Source organism: Vidua chalybeata, chromosome 17 (assembly GCF_026979565.1).
Source record: "Vidua chalybeata isolate OUT-0048 chromosome 17, bVidCha1 merged haplotype, whole genome shotgun sequence".
Lineage (NCBI taxonomy): Eukaryota > Metazoa > Chordata > Aves > Passeriformes > Viduidae > Vidua > Vidua chalybeata.
The window spans coordinates 11,310,760-11,327,392 of record NC_071546.1 but is presented as its reverse complement, the minus strand read 5'-3'; the positions used below and the strand labels follow the sequence as shown (position 1 = coordinate 11,327,392).

At 37.9% G+C, this 16,633-nt stretch overlaps 1 protein-coding gene across 3 annotated transcripts in view; it reads left to right on the top strand.

Annotated features, from left to right (window-relative positions):
* PHACTR3 (phosphatase and actin regulator 3) overlaps positions 1 to 16,633 on the top strand; it is a 100,184-nt gene that overhangs the window by 17,530 nt on the left and 66,021 nt on the right. Inside the window, exon 1 of one of the 3 annotated variants that reach the window (XM_053958682.1) lies at positions 10,209 to 10,364. The exons of the other annotated variants lie outside the window; for them this stretch is intronic. The gene's annotated coding sequence lies outside the window, so the exon portion shown is untranslated. Of the gene's footprint in view, positions 1 to 10,208; positions 10,365 to 16,633 lie in introns of those variants that run through there. 3 annotated transcript variants of the gene reach the window in all.

Below are 16,633 nucleotides of genomic sequence, written 5' to 3'. Positions count from 1 at the left end.
TAGAGAAGTAGCTAAAAAAGCGAATTGGAGAGAAAGTCCTTGCTTCTTTTTATAGTCACAGTTTGAATTTCATGCATGGCAGTAGCTCTAAGGCACTGAAGCTATTAGATCATTTTTAGTTCTACCTATTATGTGAGCTGTTTTAGAAGAGAGGAAAACCTACTCAAATATATTTAAAGATAAAAGCAAAACATGAAACACAGCATTTTGAACGTATGCAGGCGTCTGCATCAATGGCACTCACGAGGCAAGTGCATTCCGAAACAGTCACACAGAGCCTGAATTCACAGCCCAAACCATTACATAAACACTGCCAGCTTTAGTGGATGTGGCTGTTTCATCTCCAGTGTAGCACTGGGAGGTGGCAGTGACACGTCCTGGCCACGGTGCTTCCTTTGTCACTAATTCACACCAGTCCCAAAAATCCAGTGCCAAGGGTGGCTTTACACCCAAACTGGGGGACAAACAAACAAACTCAGCCCCTGAGATCTCTGGATTTCCAGCTGGTGGAGAATGATTCTCCAGTGGGATCAGGAGAGTTAACTCAAGCTGGGGAGCTGGTGTGTTCTCTCTCCTTATCTTTCACTTTGTCCCACATACACCCCCATTATCTTTAAAATGTTTTAACTGTTTCTGCTGGGCAGAGGAGGAGAAGAAGAGAGGCAGGGTAGGTTTTTGTCTCCTTGTTCTCTCCATTTTAATCAAGAGGGTAGGCTTATGTATCCTCACATTTGGGAAAGCAATCTTGAATTGAATTCCAGCCTGGAAAAGTCATCCAGATGTGTATAATGAAGCATAAAATAAATGGGGTGCATAAAAATCTCTAGGATGTTGTTTTAGCAGAGGGCCATTCATTCTTAGAACACACTCATGAGTATTGGATCCTCTCCTGAGCTTGCAAGCACTGCCACGTGCTGCCCTTGCAGTTCTGGGGGAATTGGACATCCTCCTCCAAATAATGCTTGTTAGAACAAGCTCCAACACCCATGAAAGAGTTGTGTAGCTGCTTGTTTTTCCATATACTAGAGGTAAAAGTTTTACCTAATGAAGAGATACAGAGACTACCTGGGATTTTGTCTGTATTGGAACCACTTGTGCACCTTTTTCTATTCTATTTGTGCTTCCTTTTCTTTCAAAGGGATTTGGGGGTGCTTGGTGCTTCACAGTGCTTTGAACACAGCGAGTAAGGGGAGTGTGGAATTCAGACTTTGGGAGGACCTGTGAAAGTCAACAGGAGATGGGCTTAGAAATAACCTGAGTGTTAACAATCTATGACAAGGACTGCTTGTAATCCAGTATGGTATTCAATTTCTTCTTATGCTTTCATAACCAGGGGGTTTATGGGTTGTACATATTTTTTATACACTGACAAGTATTTTTAGCCAAAGGTATTTTTGATTCCAGATGCTCCCACAGGATTGGAATTGGCCTTTTCCTTTGGTCTGGTTCAAACTCTGGGCTGACTCAGCGCATTAATGATGTCTTCCTGAGATACATCCTTTACCTAAGTGACACATTTGTGAGACAAGAAAGGGAAATGTACAGGGACTCTAGTGAAGATCAAAAGAATCCATATCTTAAATTTCATCTTTCCTTACTGCTATGCAAGAATAAGAAAATATTTTTTTCCCATCCTCTGCACGACATGATTTTTTAGACACAAAGACCTTCATTCTGTAGTAGAAAGATGCGGAAGCAGGTTTCTTGTTAAAAACTACTGTTCACTCTGTTTTTCTAATACAAGAACATCCGTGTTTTCCTGAACAGAAGTTACGTGGTGCTGAAGTAATAACTGAAAAGATCTTTCTGTTTCCATTGAACTTCCATCTACATCAAAGGATCTCTTTCTGTACTCCTTGCCATTTTAATGGTCTTCTCTAGTAAATCTGAAGGCGAGAAGAGCAGTTGTCATGGGAACTGGCAACAGATGACTCAAGAAAACAAAATTAAATGTTGGCTTGATGTCAACAGCTAATCTAGTGCCCTGCCAACTGCAATCACAGCTAACATGAGCCTTGCCCAGCAAGCTGTGATTTGAAAGGAGTTGCAGCCAAAGATAGAGTTTCTCACCCCATGAACAGAAGAACATTTTAAAAACTTAAACTAATGAGGGGACCCAAGAACTTTGGAAACAGTGAAACTTGGAAAAACATGGTTTTTAATTGCTGAGTTAGAGCCTTTACAGCCATAAATCAGAATTTCTTCTTTGACATCAAAATTGTGATGTCAAATTAATTACCATTTCAAGATCTGTCTTAGCATTTTCAGGATCCATATGATTGATTTGTGCTGGGACAGAGTCCAAAAATTGTTTCAAATTGTGGTTTTAGTGCATCTGTTATCTAGAAAATCCAATTCCTATTCTATAATCTATTTTGCAAAGGAACATCTTTAAGTATATATATAATATATATAAAATTTATATATATATAATTTATGTTTTATATTTATATTATAAAATAATAACATCATTTATTATTTTATAAATAATTTTCTAAATTATATTATAAAATATATAAATTATTATAATATACATAATTTTTAGACATGGAATTTAAATACTTTTTTTCTAAGAAATCCTATCTAGCTTGTTTTGTCATCAGTAGATTTTAAGGCCTAAAGGGCTGCATTGAGGACTGTAATTCAGAGAATATATAAAAAAACTGTCTTTTATATCCAGTGATAGAAAATACAGTCTTGGTTAAGAACAATTTGCTAATACTTGGCTCCTCCTAGTGACTGTTAATTTAGCCCATATGGAGTGTAACAGAAAATAGAACAGTCTTGAAATAAAATAAGAGTGTGTTTAGAGCTTGTTTACATAAACACAGCCTATGAAAATCTATGCAGGTTCACTTACGAAAGTACAGTGGATTAATTAACTATTAAAATCTGTGTGGACACTCATATTGAGAATTAAAGTGAGCTCAATTTAATTTAGCTTTATTCTGTTCCAAAGTAAATGAACCTAAATTGAATTAGGATTACTTTAATTCTAGGAAAGAGTATTCATGCAAATCTGCTGTGGTTTAATTAAGCTACTTCCAAGCACGCACACTTAGGTGAATTGGATTAGATTTTGTAAGCATTTCCATGTCAAAAAGCTAGTAGGATTCATGGAAAGGACAACTTTTGGGTTGAAATGTCTTTGTGTGCAGCAATGTATCAGTCTGGCCACTTCAGTAAACATGCAGTGATTGATTTTTCTCTTTGCTCTGGGATCTCCCATGTGCATTTTTGCCATGTTCTCTCTAATCTGTACACATTCCAGGTAACTTAATCAGGAAGATTTTCTAACCTTACTGCAGCTGGGGTTTTATGAAGTATATACCAAAACTGTCTACACCCACAACACCTGGAAGTTGTGGAAATTTTAGACTTCCAGGTCAGCTTTGTTTTCAGTAGTAAAGTGTCAAAGAACTTGTTCAGAGCCTATGACAACCTTTTCTCTAAATATTAAAGTTCTCATTAGCTTGATACATAATAAATCCAGTAGGACCTCATTTGCCTTTTTACATGTCTAAAATACATTAAGATGCCTTCTGAATGAGCATCTCATACAAATCTAGACCAGTTTAAATCAGGAATGGATTAATCTCAATCTACCCAATGTATCTCCAGGTTTTCCACACTCAGAGGGAATAAAAATCAGCTAAACCTACACAGAATCAATCTCTAGATCCATCCATCCACTGAAGGGACTGAAAATGTGTGTCTGTCTCAGTGTGCATGCATGGGGCACGCATTCTGGGGGATGTAGCTGAGGAGCAGCCAAGAAGTGGAGGGAGCAGTAGGTCTTTCAGGGGCCAGTGCCCTGCCCTGGTGGGTGAGCGTGTCCAGGACGTTGCTCACATGCTGTCTCATGCTCTCGAAAAACCTCATTTGTGGCTGGCCAAGAGGGAGTTTTGCCACAATATTATGGCTTTGGAGATTGTTCAATTTATGATCTTCGAGCCTCTGCCTAAAGGCAGGATTGAGCCCATATATTGTACATAAAGAGTTCAAAGGAAACTACATGCAAGTGCAAGTGCTCAATTCATCTGGCTTTTCTTCCACTGCAGCTGCATTGTGCAGTACTGAAAGTAAATAGTGTTACAAACTTATCTCACATCTATTTGCATTATATTCCTTGTAGAATGGCCTATAAAGAATGTAGTTAGTGAATAAAATAGAAGGTTTAGATTTAAAAAAAAAACCCAACAAAACAACTTCTCTATTTCTGTTCGATAAGTGTTGAGATTTCTCTGTGGTTTTGATGGAACTTTTGACTTTTTAATGCATCAAGGCCCTTTTCTATTGGCTGTGTGTAGCCTTGAGCTGACCTTGGTGCTGAAACTGGTGTGGCCCTCCCTGGTCCACATTATCACATCCCTGGAACTCCCAGGGTGGGAGATAACTGTGAGTTTATGAGGATAAATAACATGTTGGAATATCCTAATCTTATTAGGTGATCAGCGTAGAGCCAGTCTCAAATTCTTACAACAATTTTGGAGGGAGGCTGATGAAGAGAGGCCCAAAACAACAGTCAATGAAAGCATTACCAGACAGGAAAATCAGCAATTCCTGACCTGCTGATTTGGATCTATGGGTGTGGATGAAAACTTTATCCAGTTTTAATCCCCCAAGGAATGGAAATATGATTCTAAGGCTATGGCCTGTGCCACCTACACTGTCCTCATATTGAGTTGTTTCATTATTTACCCCATATAGGAAGGACAGAAAACCGCATTTTCAGAGCTGACTAGAAACAAACTATGTACTTTTACACAGTGCAGAAACTGTCTTCTCACTGATTATTCTCTGAAAAGACCATCACAACTGCAAGTGAAAAGGCAGGAGAGATTGTGAGGAATGCTCATAGAATGTGGGAAGTGATAAGAGAAAATCCCACAGGGATTACAGTTGAGTGCTACTGCTTTTTGACATCACTCTTTTCACTTTATTTTATGTTGGCTGGTGAAAAAGTGGTCATCCCTGTTTCAAATGATATCTTTGTGTGACAGATGTTAGAAACTACAAAAATCTTATTTTAACACGTTGTGTGTGATTTTAGGTAATGTCCATAAAGCTTCCCTTCAAAATTTATTTAGTGCTCAAACTAGGAATTTCAATTGCAAATAGAGAAATTCATCCCAAGGAGTGGTGCTGGTTATCAACAACTGTTTCACTTTTGTATTTTTTGTACAAATTGAACCTGAATTACTGTTTCTTGCTTTACCAAAGTTACTCTTGCACTCTAGAAGAGTGGGTAATTTACAGGCTTCTAAGCTTTTCCAGCTTTGGCCAAGTGGAATTTTCTACAGTGCTTCAGTGTTTCTGCCTGAAGGTCAAAAACACATATTTGGGGCATCTGTAGAAATATTGGTAAATAATTGATGGATGTGGACGTGTATTTTATTTGTAGGGATTACATAAGCAGATCACAGGATCACAGAGTGATTCAGCCTGGCAGGGATCGCAGAAGATCATCCAGTCCAATACAAAGGTTATTTGTAAGGAAGAGATTCTAGTTTCTCAGAGGATGCTGTAGTTGGAAAATAAACTGAATTGTGAAGTTATATCTTGTTACTGCAGAAACAAGGGTACAGCATGATGATATTTCTTTGTTCTGTCATATACCTTAAGAAGAGCTCTTATTCCTGTAGAAATCAGTGTTGGTGAAATAAAACCCCAGTGTTGGGTCTTTCACTGCTTTTGGAGTAGTACTTAGGTGTAATCAGTTTAGGGCCACATTATCCATTCCTCACTCACAGAGCAGTGCTTTGCTCTCTGGTTAATCACAGCAATGGTCAACAGCAATATAACTGATTTAGTGACCTGAGGAATCCTGGCAGGATCTGTAATTTGCATTAATTACACCCTGAGCCTCACTCTGGAAATAGCACATGCTGTCACAGGGGCTCAGACACTGCATCAGTGACATCTTCAGCAACTGATAATATTTCTCATCTCATTTACAGGACTATAAACATGTATTGATAGAAAGCCCTCAAGTCCTGACCCGGGTGCAGTTGGAATGATGCATTTAATCATTCATCACCTACACTGATAAATCCAGGCTTAATGATTTTAATCATAGCTCAACATTGCACTGAGTGGCTTCTGTTTGGAAAACTCTGTGTTGGAATAATCACTTGAGACCTCTGCAAAGCAGATATGGCATTACAGACTCCCCTTGGCTACGTTAGGGCTCCAGACTCTTACCTGGGCAGCAGCTTTTTATCCCTGACATCCCAGCATTAGGTAATCTTTTCCCTCTTGCCCTCACAGGAGCTCTACAAACCCACTGACAAAAGATAGAAATACCATCAGAAAACATATTTAAATTCTCAGCCCTTCACCATTTCAGTGTTTCTCCCTTACAGCAATTTCTGGGCTTGAACAGGGTTTTATACAACTCAGTTGCATAACAACCTTTCAGTGAACCATTAAATTGCTTACACATACAACAAATTTCTGTGACAGATGATGAAAATAAAAATTGAAAAAAAGGCCTTATTGAGAAAATGAAAGGAACTTATTGCCACATTTTAAACCCCCAAATATCCTAATTAAGCTGGAGCAAGACACACAGTGATAGTAGTATGTGAACTTTCTAGCTTTTAAGTATAATTGTTAGGACATTATAAAGATACTTCCAGGAATATATTGGAATCTCTGGTCTCTCTATTTCTACTAAATATAACATTAATTTCAAATCAGCAATGGTTACAAATGTTAATTACTGCAGTAGTATCAAAGTACTCCAAACATGTTAAGTGTATTCAAATGAAAAAGACTTTAAAATAAGAGAGATTTCTTTGGGTTCATGACAAGAGAACAAATGCCTCATTCTACAGAATTTCTAAATCTAAAGTTTTTGCTTTAAACAGTAGCTGTTTCCAGTTTTTATAAGTATGCCTCTTCTATGGGTATTCATTAAGTCTGGTAGAAAAAAAGTCTAAAAACTGAGTCCAAACACAATTTATGAGTAGTTAATAAATACTGAATGTTGTAATCCTAATTTCACCTAATTTAAAATCTGTTAAGAAGGATTCCTCAAATACCAGTTTTTCTTCATTGTGAGTGTCTCAGAGAGTTTTCTAATTCTATTTGAAGAGTACTAAAATTAGCACTCAGCATTCTGATGCACAGACAGATTTTTCTCATTATCATTTTTTTTCCTTGGCAAACAGGAATCAAAAGAAACAGAAAATCCACCTTGGATTTTCAAGAGGTGACCTACCCAGTTTGCACCCAGTGACCCCTTCCTCAGTGAGGAAACAAGATTTTCAATAGCCACATATGCTTTGTGTGCCAAGTTTGTGCTCTGTCAACTGCCCAAGCCATTACCTGCTAACTTTGACAATTTAATCTCTTTTTACTGGAAGACTTTTAAAGAAGTTGCACAGTAAGGCATTGGAAGATGGAATGTTGGCCAGCTTCAGTGAAACGAGTCACAATTTATTACCAGCAAAGACTGTCTTCTATTTTAGCTATAATCCAAAGATATATGAATCTCATAAATAAATGAATGCCTTCTAACACAGAAATACATTGGCAGCTGAAATGTAAACTATTATTCAAAGCTATTGCCACATTCACAGAATTTTACATGAGACATTTGGGATACTTTATGAAATTCACATACTTGAAGCATGTTTGCTAGGAAAATCTTGACTAAAACTTAGTTCCCACTAAGAAATGGAGAATTCCATTCTGTGGAGAATACAAAGTGTGTGAGTGAAGCTGAGATTCTAAAAGAGATACTTTTAAAGGGCCTGTATTCACTGTAGAGATGATTTATTGCTGCAGTGTAAGTACCCAGAGGTGCTTCATATCTGAAAGTGTAAAAATGAGAATTCTGAGTCCCATGCAGAAAGGGAAGATTAAGTCTGAGTCCTGTAAAGGAGGCAAAATTTTATTTATGGCATTGAAAAATCTGAAGTTAAGACGTTCTAGGCTTCTGGGGAATTTTGCCCATCAGCAAGAGTACAAAGCATCAGCTTCCTCAAGATGTTTATTCATTTGTTTTCCTGTATCCAAAGTTTCCTCTTGCCTTGGCTGCTGCTGTGGCTGTGACACAGCTCCTGCGTTGGGTAACTCCTCTAGGCCTGAAGAGTGATGACTCATAGAAACTTCTGCACCAGGATAGATTTGTTTATTTTTCACTTGCATTTAAGAAGCTTTTCCCAGATTTTCAAACTTGTGTGCCTAAATTTCAAGTATATAGAAGCTTAGCAGACAAGGCTTTAAAACTCAAAGAAGCCTGTTTGGCATAAGGCATCTCCCTGACAAATGAATCCTATTAACCTTGTAAAGACTAAGTTCTTGAATTTAAGCACATGTTTGGGAACTTTGCTTTAAGACTCTTTAATTTTTAATAGAGATTTTGCCTAATATTTTTATTTACATTTGAAGTTAGGTCTTTGTTTGTCATAGCTTTTTCCAGAACTTCAGTGAGCAGAAGGGAATGATTTCTGTGCACAGATCAGTGAGAGATGGACACTGATTTTTTTTTTTTTTAAATTAACTGCCACTGACGTTAATTAAATGACTCCCAATGATAATAAGTTGTTGAAACAGTACTTCATTAAACTTATTGCCTAAAGTATCCCTTAGGGAAAAAACAATGGGCTGTCCACTGAAGTCCTATTTATGACTGAAAGCTCTGTTTTACATATGTTCATTGAATTAAACCAAATCAATTTTATATTATTCACATGATTAGTGCACTTTTTTTCAGAAGAAGCAATTTACCTGAGCTGCAGTAGATCCTTTAGTCACTGCCTATTCTATTCTGGAAAATAAACATGGGTGGTTATAGATGATGCATAAGAAGACTCAATAAGAGAAAAAACTGTTAAGATCTATTTCCTGGGGAAAAAAAGGACTGTGATTTACTTTAAATGTATAAGATTTTATTGAAAATGTGTACTGCATCTAAAACAAAAATGTGTTTAGATTTTCTCCCTGGGTTTTGGTAGTTCTCTAGTCTATGCTCAGGGCTCCAAAGTGGAATTGTTTGCCAGACTCCTTCAGGAATTACATGATCTAATATCTACAGAAACAGACAGTGCTCAGTTTACTTGAAAAATATTTTCTTTTAGAACAGATACAATTTAACTTTGGAACAGGGTTTTAATTTCCAGCATTTCATTGTACTACAGATGTAATACAATAGGTTGTTCATTAGTAAAGACAAGGTATTACTGAGCAATCAGTGAAATTTCAACAAAGAGCTGTGAATATTGATTAAAGTGTACAAGAATTCCTGTACCAGTGGTTTTTGGCCAGTTCTGTACAGACACCTTGCAAGAAAAGACCTTCTAAACCACTTTGTTTTTCACTTGGATCTCATTTTCTGCATCATTGGCACAGAATACTTGCACAGAAGAGTCATTGTGGTTTTAAGTCTGCTGTTGCCTTTGTGCAGGAAAGCCAGTATTTTTAAATATAGATGGTAATAATACGTTCCCACTGACAAAATAATGTAGAAAACCATTCTGAAATTTGGCTCTCTGGAAGCTGAGAGCAATGCAGCTGTTCACTGAGTCCTCTCATGTTTCTTTTAAATCCAGAGCATCTGCCTTCCCAAACACTTCAGCATTAAGTCTCCCTAATGAAGGCATTTAGGATTGCAGGAAGGAAAGACTGTTTTCCAGCATTCTGGGAGCTATCACTAAGACTGGGTGGGGAATAATATGAAACGTAAATATTCTAGGAAAAAAAATAGTAAGGGTTCCACTACTGTAATTTGGGCTGGAATCTTTTCAAGCGGTGCTGGAGCAGTTTGCTGACAGTGCTACAAGACAAAATTGTCTTGGGAGAAAGGAATCACAGGTTTGATGTGGTAGCTGACCAAAAGTTACACTGGGGTTGAAGGCATTTTAATGGTCAAAACATCTCCAGTGTGTTTGTTTCTGGTGTTACACCAAGTCTAGAGCTCTGCTCCAGCACTTCCAGTGAAATGTATTGGTTAAACAGAGATTTTCTGCTGTGGGAGAGAAAAAGAGGAACTTTGCAACAAAGAGAAGTCGATTTGCAGATTTTACTCTGGTTCTGCATTTAGAGAGCTGAGCCCAGTTCTGAGCATTCCGTGGGCTTGCACTGTTGCACACAGTCACCATTAATGATCCCGGCGCCTGTCAGTGCAGACGTGATTTTCGTGGTTAAAATAGGAAATGCATTCATCTGTTTTACATAATATACACAGACCTGGAGAGAGCCCAAAGGGTCCATCCTCGTGTTCCTGTGCAACTTGAAAGACAAAGTGAAGGAGTTTCAAGGGAGAGCAGTAACAGAGCGTGGAAGGAAATAACCTTTTTCTGCCTCGGATTGAGCTGCTGCCTTCTGTGTGCTCCGAGCAGCAGCAGCTCTTGGAGGTGAGTAGCAAGGGATAAAAGAAATGAATAGGAAGATGGATAAATATTTCCTTCCTGCTATAGATGCCTTATTTTCTTTAACTGATCTGTTTGCTGGGAGTTTTAGCTGAGGTGAGTGGGCATTAAAGCTTTGGATGTTTTAAATGTATTTCTGGGGTTCTGTATTGAGGGAATGCTGCAAGCTTTTAACATGAAGGAATTAGGATTTCTTGAATATTTTGCGTGTGATAAAATATGCAAGAATGTGTTATTTCTGTGATGATTAGGAATAGAGAAAAGAATTCCATTGGCTCTCTTTTACCTAAGCAAGTAAGATTATTCTTTCAGACTTTAGTGCTCTGAAAATCCTTCATTCCATAACCAGGAATGTTTTCCTCCCAAACTGGGAACTGGGGATGGTGCTGGCAGATCAATTGCATAACTGTTACACGTGCTTATTTCAGGATCAATAGATACACTTTTCCAATAGGGAGAGGGATTTATGTCTGCAGTTATGTTGCAGGGAAGCTGGAGGGAATGGGGACAGGAAACAAAGAATTTTTCTCACTGCAAGTGCCATAGTACTTTGAGTTTAGGAGTGTGTTGGATAGCTCGTTTCTTTCTTCATGGCATTGATGAGAAAAAGAGTTTGCTAAGAAAATCCAGCAGTGTAAGAAAATTTCTGTCTGTGAAACCTCTAAATCTGTTCAGGTAATCTAACAGTTGTCCAGCAGCCTCTGACTGCATTTTGCTGTAGTTTGAAGATGCAGAATGTTTTTATGCTACCTAGTACTTTAGATATTGATGTATTTTCATTTTCAAACAACAGTTATAAAAATCAGGAAAGAAATATATTCTTTTAGAGAACATGAACTTTTTCAGTCATGTATATGAGCCAACATATTAGGAGCATTCAGGAGATTATTTTTTTTTCCCTGTAAATTTGGATCTGCATTATGATTAAAGTGCCTGGTGAAATTAAATTCACATACTTAAAAAGAAGCCATCAATTTGCTTCCTCTCTCACTCTTCCTACACATTATTCATCTGGTATGTGAAAAGCTGTTCTGTGGCTTCCACATAAAAGCAAAGGGAAAAGAAAGCCAGGGATGATTTGGTTAAATAACGATTATTTTCATGATCCTTCTAAAGCACAAAACAAAATGTTCTCCAGATACTGTGAAAATATATATGTAATTTCAGATAATCATATGTTATATACCAGAAAGCTGCTATGTTGAAAGCACATTATGAAGATTTTAAAAGCAGGCACTAAAAACTTAGGAAGTGCCAGAATTATGGTTGCCTCTGCAATCTTCATTTGGTTTCTTGTGCATATGCATTGTGATGCAGCCTTAAAGTGCACATTTTTCTCCAGTAATCTGTGAGGGCAGAAGTTATTAATATATTCAGAAGCTTTTATGTAGTGCTTGTCACTACAGTGCCTGCTGCACAAAAGCTCTGAGCAGTGTGGGGCTGGAGTGTCAACCTCACAGATTTAAGAGGTGTGCAGAGCATCAGAGAGAGATTTTGACTGCTTCACTTGAGACGTGTACCTATGATTTTCCAGACCCATTAGGTAAGGCAGCTCTTTACATGCTTAGAGAATAATGTCTCACTAAATTCTGTTGTGGATTCTCAACAAGCTGAAGATTTACATGGCAGCTATACTGTGAAGAGGAGCACCTTGTTTAAATGAGTTACTCTTTTCCCCCTGGCAGTCTGGCAGGAGTAGGAGAAAGAACCCAGATCTCCAGGGCCTTCTCCATCTTCCTTTTTCCACAGTTCTCTGACCCATCCACAACTTTTGCAGCCAAGCCATCATAGAGTTTCTCAGGGAATGACTGTAGAATATTGCATAAGATTATGTAGCTAACAGCAGGCATGTGAGAGCTCTAGTAAAGACTTCAGGAGATCAATTAAAACAGCCCCAGACCTTCTGCACCACTGTTTTGTCAGCAGAGCTGCTGCAGGGACTTAGAGTGACTGACCCGAAGGTGGAACCTTCACCAGCACCCATCAGGTATTTCCCAAGAGAGAAACTATCTGAAATCTTGGACTCCATTTGAGCTTCTGGAGGACAGCATGCTTTGAATTCAACTTGTTTCATTCCCTTCAGATCTCTCCAGCTGAATTTTGTCTCTCTTGAAATTGTCTTCCTCTCTTTTGTATTTCTAATCCTACACTTTACCATTCCAAGGCACAATTTTTCTTCTCTTCATTCTAAGTCTGGGACAGTTTTAGGACGTGCTTTGAAGGCCAAGCCAATCAAGAAGTTGTTCTGCCTTTAGCTATTTGTCTCCTTTCCCACTTGTAGACAATCATCCTGCACTCAGCTCCTTGTCCTCAGTTTTGCCCACTGAGTGATTTCTGAGGCAATGCTGTGAAGTGTAGCACTGAAATAACCCAGGATATTTCTTTAAAAAAAGAAAGTTAAATAATACATATTATAGGGTTAAGGAGATTTTCAGTGTTTCTTTTTAAAGCGAGCCTAGAAAGAATATTTTAATCTCCACTGAAAAGAACAATATGGGGTTTTTTGCCGTTGAATTTTTAGTATTACTCAATAGATTGAATTTGTAATGTGTAATTTCCAGTAGTGGTAGCCTTCATAGCATAATAATCTATAATGGCTATGCTGTAAGCATTAAATGTTGCACATAAGAGCATGCTATGAGTGCTGTGTGATTATTGATATTATGAGTGGGTAAATTATACTTGATTAATTTATGGAGCCCAAATTTTGTCCACCACCAAGCCCTTGTTTCTGCTGGAAATCTGGCACTATTTTGCAATTATAAAGCAGCCCTGAGCTAACAGAATGTGATTTATGCAATTTTTAATGGGTTGAAAAGGAGCTGGTTTATGGTAGACCTCGTGGGGTAGCATTGTGGAATTTATTTCAGCATTGTCTTAGTAAAAAGTGCCCAGTACAACTTCAGACTTGTGTGACTGGAGCACTTTTCCTCACTCTCCTGGTGGTGTTTGAGGTGAACAAACCTCAAATGAGAACAAGTAAAGGATTTCCAGTTCTGCATTAGTGTTTTCCTTCTCTGTGGTTTTGACCTGAACACTCAACAGACTCGTGTGGTGAAGTGAGAGTGGAGCACAAAGCTGTTTGGAGGAAAAAATCTGCTTACCTGGGGAAATAGGAATGTTTTCCTTAATGAATGGCCATCAAATGAAATCTGATTAAGCAGAGAAATGATGAAAATCCCAAAGGCCTGTGTGGTGAACGGAATTAGATTCCTATTTGATTTGTAGCAGACACTTTACCTTTGCATTGCAGTTTGATTTTTCTGTTTCTAATCTCAGAAAGGGATGTCTAGGAGAGGTAACTTTGCATGGTAGGATATTTTCCATCTTTTTTGGCACTTTACAATAAAGACTCTCACTAAAGCAGCTGTAGGGAACCTTAGTGAATAGTGAAACTTCCTAAAATAAATTAGATGAATGACTGATCTGATTTACACATTTCCTACTATGACCAGACAACTTTCTCATTGTTTCCAAGCATTGAAAAATAATTCTATTTAAACATAATTTTTGTTAAAGTTATGGATTTTTTTCATGGCACAAGAAATTTTGTGACTATTTCTAGTGTTTATGAAAGCACTTTCCTTTCATTTATATTGTTTAACTTATTTTGTACTAGAGAGTCCTGTGGCAGATGCTCAGTTGATATAATCAGTAATAGATCAACTGATTTCATAAGAGCTGTAAGGATTTATAGCACTGATAGTGAATCTGCCCTTGAAAAATTATATTCCAAAGTGCTTAGTTGTTTGTGGTAGGAAAAGGTTTTGTGGTTAGAAAAATGGATTAAGGAAAGGATCTGTTCTTTATTCAGTTCTTCAAGACTCTGGAAAATTCATTAAAATCTGTGCTGTAGTCTGTCTTGTAAAGCTGGGCTAACCTCCTTCAGAATACTTAAATTGCAATCTCTTAAAAAAATCCATTCTCATCAATTATTTTCTTGGTTGCTTTTCCATCTTATTTTTTGGAATTGTTATATGGCTCCAAAAATACTCTAAACCTGCCCTGCAGCTTTTACAACAACAGTTTTTCAATTCTAAGTTGCAAAAAACTCCCCAGAATTCTTATTTGGCAGGATGTAGAGCCCATCACTGTGGGTGAGCCCGAGCCATTTACAAATAGGGGCTGGTTTGCTGGAACTAGTGATCACACAATAATTGTGTTATGACAGAGATCTAAAACAAGAATGAAAATGTCAGAACTACCTAGCAGCAAATGTAAATTTAATCTTAAGATAAAAGCATACCAATATACCCAAGTGGCTTTTTGCCAGAGATGCTAATTAGAAAAAGCTGGATTATGCAAAGCCATTTGCTCCAAATGGCTCTTCAGGGACCAGGTTAAGGAGGGGTTTCCTCTGTGTGGTTTGGTCTTGTTTACAGAGGTTCTTAATATTTGCAAAACCATCTCGGTGAAAAAAAACATGTCAAGTGAATAAAAGAGACTTAAAGGGGACTTTGGGATTTTCAGTTTTCAGTGGGAAAAAAGATGATGAGGGAAAGCTGTAAACTGCAGATATGATCGGTGGTAGAAGGTTCCCCTCCTACAGCTTGGATCCTTTTCTCTTCAAGACAAGAGGGATAAATAATTTTGGACACAGTAAACAACTGCTTTATAAAACAGCAGTTTCAGGACCCAAAGAAATGAATTCTGAATTTCACCTCGAGTGGTGCTCAGGGCTCAGTTCTAAAGGGTTGAAGGAGTAAGAGCCAAAATACAGTTTAATGTGGGGGGATAGGAGGCCCAGTGCATCCAGGTGCTTAATTTCTAGGAAAGGGCCCATGTAAAAATGAGGTGATCAGGGAAAAAAAAAAAACCACCTAAAATAAGCAGTCCAGAAAGCAAGATGCCTACAAGATGACTTCAAGTTGATAAAAACATACTATATTTGAAAACCAGGTGAAAAATATGTCCATAACTCAAGATAAAACTGTCATAAAACACAATAAATGGCAGTGGGAATATTAAGGAGATACTGCAGGGAGAAGGTTGGCATTCAAAACTTAAAGTTTGCCAGGATGGATGGAGCAGGATCACCTCAGAAACTCTGGGCATATTTCTCCTTCCCCCTCCAGAGCACTGAAGTGGTGCTCCTGTCACAGGGAAGGATCCTCCTGCCAAAGCAACTGCCAGGAATGTCCTCTCTATTAATCACACATCCATCCTTTATCCCAAGACTCCAGAGGACATTGCAAGTGGTAATCATACCTTTCAAAGTAAATTAAATTCCTTGTATCCCTTTTACTCAAAGAGGATAAATGAAACCCAGAGGGAAGGGAAAGGTTGCTCAAGGCCACCAGGCAAGTCAATGGTAGGATTGTAGAAGGAAAAAAATCAACAGATCTTCCAGGTTTGGGGTATCTTGACTCATGCACAAGACATTCTTTATGAAAAGTGACACAAGAAATGTAAATAGTGTCCAATTTATCAATATCTGCCTGAAAAAAACCACACTGAAGCAAAAATACCATAAAACTTGGGTTTGAATGCTGAGCTGACAACACTGGCTGTGTGAGAAGCTCTCTAAAATAATACCTAATTAATCATGAATTTGCTATTGTGCAGCCAGTGGAACTGTATCAGTTTATAAATAGTGTACATAGATGTCCCTGGCTGGATGACAGGATTATTGCTGTGAAATTTTTGCAAATCTTTGAAATCCTGCAAAAGGAGGCATCATCAGGCAGCAGAGAAAGGGATGACAAAGAGAGGAGGAGCCTGGGGAGAGGCAGAAATACAAGACTGGCCCTATTAACAGAAAGCTGAATTTTAACCTGCAAATACAGGTTTAAAACCTGCAAATGTGATAGCCCATTATTTAAATATGTGGTAGCACAGTCCCTCCTCTGACTGTGCTACCTTCAAAGATGTTTCAGTTTTAATAGATTGTGTGACATTTAAAAATCCAAGTGTGGAGAGAGTTGCTAATATATTTAGACTGGAGAGCTTCATTTTGGTCATCTCTGCCTCCAGCTTTCTCTTAAAACATTTAATGGACCTTCATTCCTCTTGGCTTCTCTGAAGTGGGGACTTTAATTTATTTATGCTGATGAGGAACTTTTCAATATCCTCTTCCCCTCTTGTCATTACAGAGAAGAGAGTAACCATTTTTAAAGGAAACTGTTTTTTATCTAGAACATGCAAAATTAAAAAGATACTCGGAAATGCAGCATAATTCAGGCTCACAGCACTCTCGAGACCTAGTTAAAGAATACCTGTTAATGGATTAATTTTTCATGCTTCACATATGCAGA